We start from the raw sequence: 8,060 nt of genomic DNA, 5'->3' as shown, positions 1-8,060 counted from the left end.
GGGACCCACCATGGGGACGTAGTTTGGATTTACTTTATTACAATGTGGGACCCACCATGGTTGCACGAGCTATGGGACCCACCATGAGAAAGTGGGATACCAAGATGAGTCCTCATGAGTTAGAATTTTAGTTATATTAGATCTCTAGTAGGTTATGTTATCTTTTCAAGATATGCTTATCTTAGAGAGATAGAGTTTGAGTTATATTAGAATTCTAGTTTACATTGAGTTATCTTATTATGATAGGTTTCTCTTTAAGAGTAAGAATTTGATTGTAATTTGGACTCTACAACGTCCTCCATTATAAATAGAGGACTAGGTATACAGATTAAGAAAGTTTTTTTACGATTATTGATCTTGTGTGTGATTCACTTTTTCGAACTTATCATAGTTTCCTTGTGGCGTTCAATACCGACTTATCAAACAGATTTTCCATCCCCGTTTGTGGCGTCTTCACTATACCAAGGTTCTTGCTTTGCTAAGCAACGGGTCGCGGTTTTCATCAAACTTGAAAGATCTTGGGGACAATTTCCAGATTTGGTATCGGGTTTCGTCATGGGTTGATGTGGTTCGTATGTTGGTATCAGAGCTTTGGTTCATCAGGTTTGCCTATCTTTTTTATTTCTTCCTTGTCAAAATCGTTAGTTTTTTTTTTCGGCCAACCAAAAAAAAAACAAAAAAAAAAATGAATCAGAGATAAATTACGTGTGCATTATTCCGTTCATTCATTTAGGCCGTTAGTGGTACATGATCTCCTCTTCGATTGAATCACGTCAGGTAATCTTCTCAACCAAAAATGGGGGAATTGTGTTTCATAGCTATTTTGTAAATCATCCACATGAATCGTGCGGGGACGCTTTTCTCCCTCCCCTGATCGAAATTTTTTCCCTCATTTCCCTCTGTTCTCCTTCTCCCTTGGCCTTCCTATTCGGACGAATTTTTTTTCCCCCTCTCTTCTTCCTCTCGTCTTCACTCTGACAATCTCAACCTGCTCAACCTTTCCTCCTCGCCTCCGTCTCCAAATCCCTTGCCGTTTTTCGGGGATTTGGGTTATTCACTAAAGCTCTATAAAGAGATGAGGGAGAAGGGCTGCTCCTCGTCAATTAGTCCGGATTTGTGTACTTATCATTCTCTTCTCCAAATGCTTTTTCTGAATGGAAATGTGAAAGATGTGTTGATTGTTTGGGAGGAACTGAGTAATTCTGGCCATGAAGTAGATAAGTTTACCTATAGAATTTTGATCCAAGGGTGTTGCAAGTCATTCAGGATAGAGGATGCAAGAAGGGCTTTTAAGAAGATGCAACAGAATGGGTTTCGGCCACATACTGTGGTTTATAACTCTCTTCTTGATGGAACTTTTAAAGGAAGGAAGTTGGCTGAGGCTTGCCAACTATTTGAAAAAATGATTCAGGAGGGTGTTCGGGCCTCATGTTGGACATATAACATATTGATAGATGGCTTAATCAAGAATGGCAGGGGGGCTGATGTGAATAAAGGCTGGTTTTACAATGTTATATTGTGGGACCCACCATGGGGACATAGTTTGGATTTACTTTATTACAATGTGGGACCCACCATGGTTGCACGAGCTATGGGACCCACCATGAGAAAGTGGGATACCAAGATGAGTCCTCATGAGTTAGAATTTTAGTTATATTAGATCTCTAGTAGGTTATGTTATCTTTTCAAGATATGCTTATCTTAGAGAGATAGAGTTTGAGTTATATTAGAATTCTAGTTTACATTGAGTTATCTTATTATGATAGGTTTCTCTTTAAGAGTAAGAATTTGATTGTAATTAGGACTCTACAACGTCCTCCATTATAAATAGAGGACTAGGTATACAGATTAAGAAAGTTTTTTTACGATTATTGATCTTGTGTGTGATTCACTTTTTCGAACTTATCATAGTTTCCTTGTGGCGTTCAATACCGACTTATCAAACAGATTTTCCATCCCCGTTTGTGGCGTCTTCACTATACCAAGGTTCTTGCTTTGCTAAGCAACGGGTCGCGGTTTTCATCAAACTTGAAAGATCTTGGGGACAATTTCCAGATTTGGTATCGGGTTTCGTCATGGGTTGATGTGGTTCGTATGTTGGTATCAGAGCTTTGGTTCATCAGGTTTGCCTATCTTTTTTATTTCTTCCTTGTCAAAATCGTTAGTTTTTTTTTTCGGCCAACCAAAAAAAAAACAAAAAAAAAATGCGAACAATTGATTTAGCCGTTGTCGAGGAGGAGGAGGACAATGAAAAAAATTCCAAAAAAAAAGAAAAAGAAAAAGAAAAACGAACAACTGAAGCTAGTCATTGCCGAGAAGAAGAAGAAGAGAAAGAAAAAAAAAAGGACGAACGACTGATTTAGCCGTTGCCGAGAAGGAGGAGGAGAAAAAAAAACTCTTGTTCGGCTGCTTCTCTGTGCGTGCCGTCGCAGAAGAAGAAGGTTGTCCGGCATCATTGCCGAAGAGAAAAAAAATAGTCACTGAGTTTGCCGTTGCTGACAAGAAAAAAAATGAATGACTGACGCTCGATTGCGTCTCTGTTCGTGCCGTCGCTGAAGAAGAAGCTCTGCGCCATTGCCAAAGAAAGAAAAAAAAAGAGGGAGAAGACGCTATTGTTGAGGTTCGCGAAAGAGAAGGAGAAGGAGTTTAATTGCTTTCTGTTCGATGCTGTTGCAGAAGAAGGAGAAGCTATCGGCACCATTACCGAAGAAGAAAACAAAAATTTTTTGCCCCGACGAAGATGACGGCCACAGAACCCGTCGGATTACCACTGAGCTCTCGACTGTTTTTTCGAGCCTTTCTGACTCTCCTTTATCCTTGGAAAACCACTGGGTTGTCGTTGCTAGTCTCCCGCTCTCTTCGGTGCCGTGAGGAAGGTCTTCCCGCACTGTTCGGTGCTTGAGGAAAACGACATCGTCGCCTGCTCTGTTCGGTGCCATGAGGAAAACAACGTAGAAGGATCAGCTCTCGACAAATAAGTTCCCGAACTTATTGTCACCCGCCGTGTTCGGGATCGGCAGAAGGAAAAAGACGACCCCGATTAAATTTTTCCTAACTTAGGAAAAATTGAATCAGTGTTGGAACCGGGTCAACTCAGTGAGTCAACTTGGGACAAAGCAAAAAATAAAAAAAAGTATTGGACCCATTTTTTTTTTTTTTGCATATTATTCTAACGTTGTTTGTAGATTTTAATCATGTCGCAAGATCAAGAGATTCCATCATCCGGTGTTCCGAATATGCAAATGCAAGCATTAATGAGAGAGATGCGACGGATGATGAGGGCGGAGTTAGAAGATATACATGGGAGGTTAGATATGGCAAAAAAGGGAACACAACGAGGGCAACCATCAATTGTTCCGAACAACCCAAGGAGGAACAAGTTGCACCGAAGGGAAGTTTAGGATATGGGTGAATTTGATGATTTAGATAAGGAGTCTGATAGGATGTCAGTGGGCAGCAATAGGAGATATGGCCAGAATAGAGAAACTAGGAACTAGGTAGATAACAACTTGGAAAGTATCAATTGCGTTTCAAGGAAAAAGTGATCTTGAAGCATAACTCGAGTGGGAAAAGAAGATGCAGTTGGTTTTCGATTGTCACAATTACTCCGAATTTAAGAAGGTAAAAATCGCTACAATTGAATTTTCTAATTATGCTATTGTGGTGGGACCAGTTGTGCATCAATAGGAGGCAGAATGGAGAACTTCCTATTGAAAATTAGGATGAGATGAAGAGAATGATGAGACAACGATTTGTACCAAGTCATTACTACCAGAACTATACCTCAAGCTGCAAGGTCTCTATTAAGGTAACCGAAGCTTTAATTATTATTATAAAGAGATGGAGATGACTATGATTAGAACCAATGTGGAGGAGGATCAAGAGGCGACAATGGCCAGAGTTTTGAATGGTTTAAACCGAGAGATTGCTAACACAATGAGATACCCCATTATGTGGAATTAGACGATTTGGTGCATATGGCAATTAAAATTGATAGGCAACTCAAGAGGGGTGGTACACGGCCAAGACCAGAGAATTCGAGTACAACACCTTGGAGGTCAAACTACCCAACGACAGAAAAAAAATCCATCCACCTTCAAGGCCAAACACAAGCCAAAAACAATCACCACTACCATCCATTCTCAAGGTAAATCAGCCCCTATTTAGACTTATTCTAGTGAGATTAAATGTTTCAAATGTCAGGGGAGAGGACACATAACTAGCCAATGTCCAAACAAGCGAGTTATGGTAATCCGGGAAAATGGTGAAATTGATTCTGAAGACGAAGTTGATCTAGATGACATGCCACCATTGGAGGACACCCCCATCAGAGATGAGGAATTTGGGGCAGATGATGCTGAGATGCTAGGACTAGTCGCACGACATGCCTTAAGCTTGCTAGCTAAAGAAGATGAAGAAGAAGTACATCATGAGAATATCTTTCATACTCACTGCCATGTGAAAGACAAGGTATGTAGTGTTATTATTGATGGCAGTAGTTGCACTAATGTTGCTAGTACTTCCATGATTGAAAAGGTAGGGTTCACAACTCTTAAGCACCCTCATCCATACAAGCTGCAATGGTTGAATGATAGTGGTGAAGTAAGGCTTAAGAAGCAGGTTGTGGTACCGTTTTGAATTGGTAAATATGAAGATGAGGTGTTGTGCGATGTGGTACCAACGCAAGCTAGACATCTCCTCTTAGGAAGACCGTGACAATTTTACAGATGTGTGCAATATGACGGCTTCACCAACAAGTACTCATTCACGCACAATTAGTGGACAATCACTCTAGTTTCAATGACACCAAAAAAAATATATGAGGATCAAGTGAGGTTGCAACAATTGAGTAAGGTTGACCCTAGTGAGGATTTGAGGACAAATCCTTGTCAAGAGGGGGGGAATGATGTGAACAATGGCTGGTTTTACTATGTTATATTGTGGGACCCACCATGGTGGCACAAGTTGGTGGGACCCACCATGAAAATGTGGGATGCCAAGAAGAGTCCTCATGAGTTAGAATTTTAGTTATATTAGGTCTCTAGTAGATTATGTTATTTTTTAAGATATGCTTATCATAGAGAGATAGAGTTTGACTTATGTTAGAATTCTAGTTTCAAATGAGTTATCTTATTATGATAGGTTTATCTGTAAGAGTTAGAATTTGAATGTAATTAGGACTCTACCACGTCCTCCACTATAAATAGAGGACTAGGTACACAAATTAAGAAAGTTTGTGATGATTATTGATATTGTGAGTGATTAACTTTTTTGAACTTATCAAGGTTTCCTTGTGAAATTCAATATCGACTTATCAAACGGATTTTCCATCCGCGTTTGTGGCGTCTTCACTATAGTAAGGTTCTTGCTTTGCTAAGCAACGGGTCATAGTTTCCATCAAACTTGAAAGATGTTGGGGACGATTTTCAGATTTGGTATCGGGTTTCGTCACTGCTTGACATGGTTCATATCAGGGGCAGCTACTTATGCTTTTTTGTGATTTAAAGAAGAAGGGACAATTTGTAGATGATGTCACTTACAACATTGTTGTGTTACATTTGTGTAGGGAGGGTCAGCTGGATGTAGCTGTAGAATTAATCAATGAAATGGAGCAAAGAGGATTTACCGTTGATTTGGTCACCATAACATCTCTTCTAGTTGCACTCCATAGGCATGGGAGGTGGGATTGGGCAGAACAGGTTATGAAACATGTTAGAGATAGTAGTCTTGTACCAAATGTTCTTAGGTGGAGAGCAGAGATGGAAGGTTTGATGGGAGTTTCTCAAGATAAAGGCAAGGATTATAAGCCTCTTGTTGATTTTAAAGGTGACTTGATTGAGGTTTTGCACTTTGTTAGCTTGTCAGATGATTTGGCTGCTGGTGCATAATCCACTTCAGTAAGTGATTCCCCAGAAGAAAACATTTCTTTTGATGGTCTTCGTCTCCATATGTTGATCAATTAGCTGATAAATTTTAGTATGGGAGTTCTTCTCGATTTTTCTCATTGAGTAAAGGGCAAAGAGTGTAAGATATGGGAGTTAAGTCTTTTGACATTGATATGGTTAACACATATATGACTATCTTTCTATCCAAAGGGAAGTTGAGTGTAGCTTGCAAGTTATTTGATATCTTTACCAGCATGGGAAAAGAACCTGTAAGCTACACATATAATCCCTTGATGAGTTCATTCATCAAGAAGGGTTACTTCAATGAGGCTTGGGGAGCTCTCAGTGAAATGGGAGAGAAGCTCTGTCCAACTGTTATTGCAACTTATAACATGATAATTCAAGGTTTGGGGAAAATGGGCAGAGCAGATCTTGCTAGTGCTGTTCTTGACCAATTAATAAAGAGAGGTGGATATCTCGATACTATTATGTATAATACACTAATTCACGTTCTAGGGAAGGTTGGCAGATTTGGTGAAGCTAACAAGTTATTTAAACAAATGACATCAAATGGAGTTAATCCTGATGTTGTTTCTTTCAATAAACTTATTGAAGTTCATACTAAGGGTGGGAGAGTGAAAGAAGCATACATGTTTTTTTAAAAATATTTTATTAATTAATAGTACGTAAAAAATCTATCTTTTGTTATTAATAAAATAATTTTTTTTTTATTCAGTTCAATTAATTAATTAATTAATTAATTAATTATATTGGCTTCTATTTTTTTTACTTTTTTAATTTATTCTAGTCGCATGTAATTATTATATTAATTTATAATAAAATATAATCATTAAGCAATATATTATAGTCTTTCATTAATTAGTTTATTAATATATTTTAATACTACACATTAAATCACTTATAAGTGTAGTTACCATATTTATTTTGGTTAATTATCTGTTTAGGTATATGTTCCATCTAAGTATATTATAAAAAATTATTCATTATCTTGTTTATATCATATTTTTCATTTTGGGATACTAACACTGGAATTTGTTTTCCAGTGCACTTGAACTCGTCTACACTAACACCCATGGATGAGTTGAAGTCTATCTTCATTTCAACGGACTAACCCTCCCCTCCCCCCTCCTTTATCTATCTGATACTTTATTGGGCATTTTGATTGGGTTAAATAAATGAAACAGAGTTTGCTAAAATGAGAACAAACACACATTCCAATGGTGCATGATATGTTTAGACAAATTTTTCTGCCTCTGAGAGGGCACTAAAATTAGGATGTTGTAAAATATGTGATGTTCTGTGGGCACTGCACCTTAAAAAACTTCACAATAAACAAGGAAAATGAAATCCTGTCACTATAGACTTAAAGGGCACATGAAGTATTAGGAATAGGGAAACCGCCATCCTATAGATGGTATCCGTATATGGAAATTAGGAGAAGGCTGTTCTGCAGAAAAACCTTGCCATGAGCAATGGACAATGCTATTCATGATGTTGCTTTCAATGTATACATGAGAAGGTCACATGAAAATGCTGGAAGGCCATGTAATTATGTAATCAATAGTTTAACTTGGTACTCTTTCATCGCAGCAAGTACAAAGCCCTGTTTCTTGTACGATAAATGTGTTAAAATTTACAGATATGATCCAACGTGGAGATGTCCATTTGTAAAAGTAAAAAAGACTTACTACTACATTTTCTGTATCAAACAAATTTATGTTTAAAACAACAATCTAGGCAATTGAAGGGCTAGCCAACTTGGGGTTTCTTTGGTCAAACTATTGGAAGTGGGTGTATTGTCTGGTTTTGGTACTGCATTTTCATACTTTTGAGAAGGGTGCAAATGCTTGTTTGAATGAACCAACCTATTAGAACAAACTAGATTTATTTAGTTTTGAAAACAATGGTTTAAGCTGCTTGAGCTATTAAGAGAGTTTTGACTATTAACTATGGGACAACTAGGTCTTTTGGTAAACTTCATCTTATTTGAAGACTTTAGATGCTAAAACAAACAGGTCAATGGTGATTAATAGAGTCAGTGTAGCTAGGCCATCCTTGTATTATCTTAAATATATATTGATAGAGTGTTAGAAAAAGGATGTATGGTCATTTTTTTCTTCTATTTTAGCCATTTGATTTATGATTGAAAGCTAA

General features: G+C 37.8%; 1 pseudogene; it reads left to right on the top strand.

The window, feature by feature from the left end:
- The first annotated feature begins 1,003 nt into the window (after positions 1 to 1,003).
- On the top strand, positions 1,004 to 6,547 carry LOC137951125 (pentatricopeptide repeat-containing protein At4g01570-like; annotated as a pseudogene).
- The last annotated feature ends 1,513 nt before the right edge of the window (positions 6,548 to 8,060 follow it).

This window comes from Aristolochia californica, unplaced genomic scaffold (genome assembly GCF_029961685.1).
Source record: "Aristolochia californica isolate CCGP_79_NKW_82.1479 unplaced genomic scaffold, dmAriCali1.0.hap1 SCAF_15, whole genome shotgun sequence".
Classification (NCBI taxonomy): domain Eukaryota; kingdom Viridiplantae; phylum Streptophyta; class Magnoliopsida; order Piperales; family Aristolochiaceae; genus Aristolochia; species Aristolochia californica.
The sequence above is the reverse complement of the archived record's forward strand: the minus strand, read 5'-3'. Positions and strand labels throughout refer to the sequence as shown.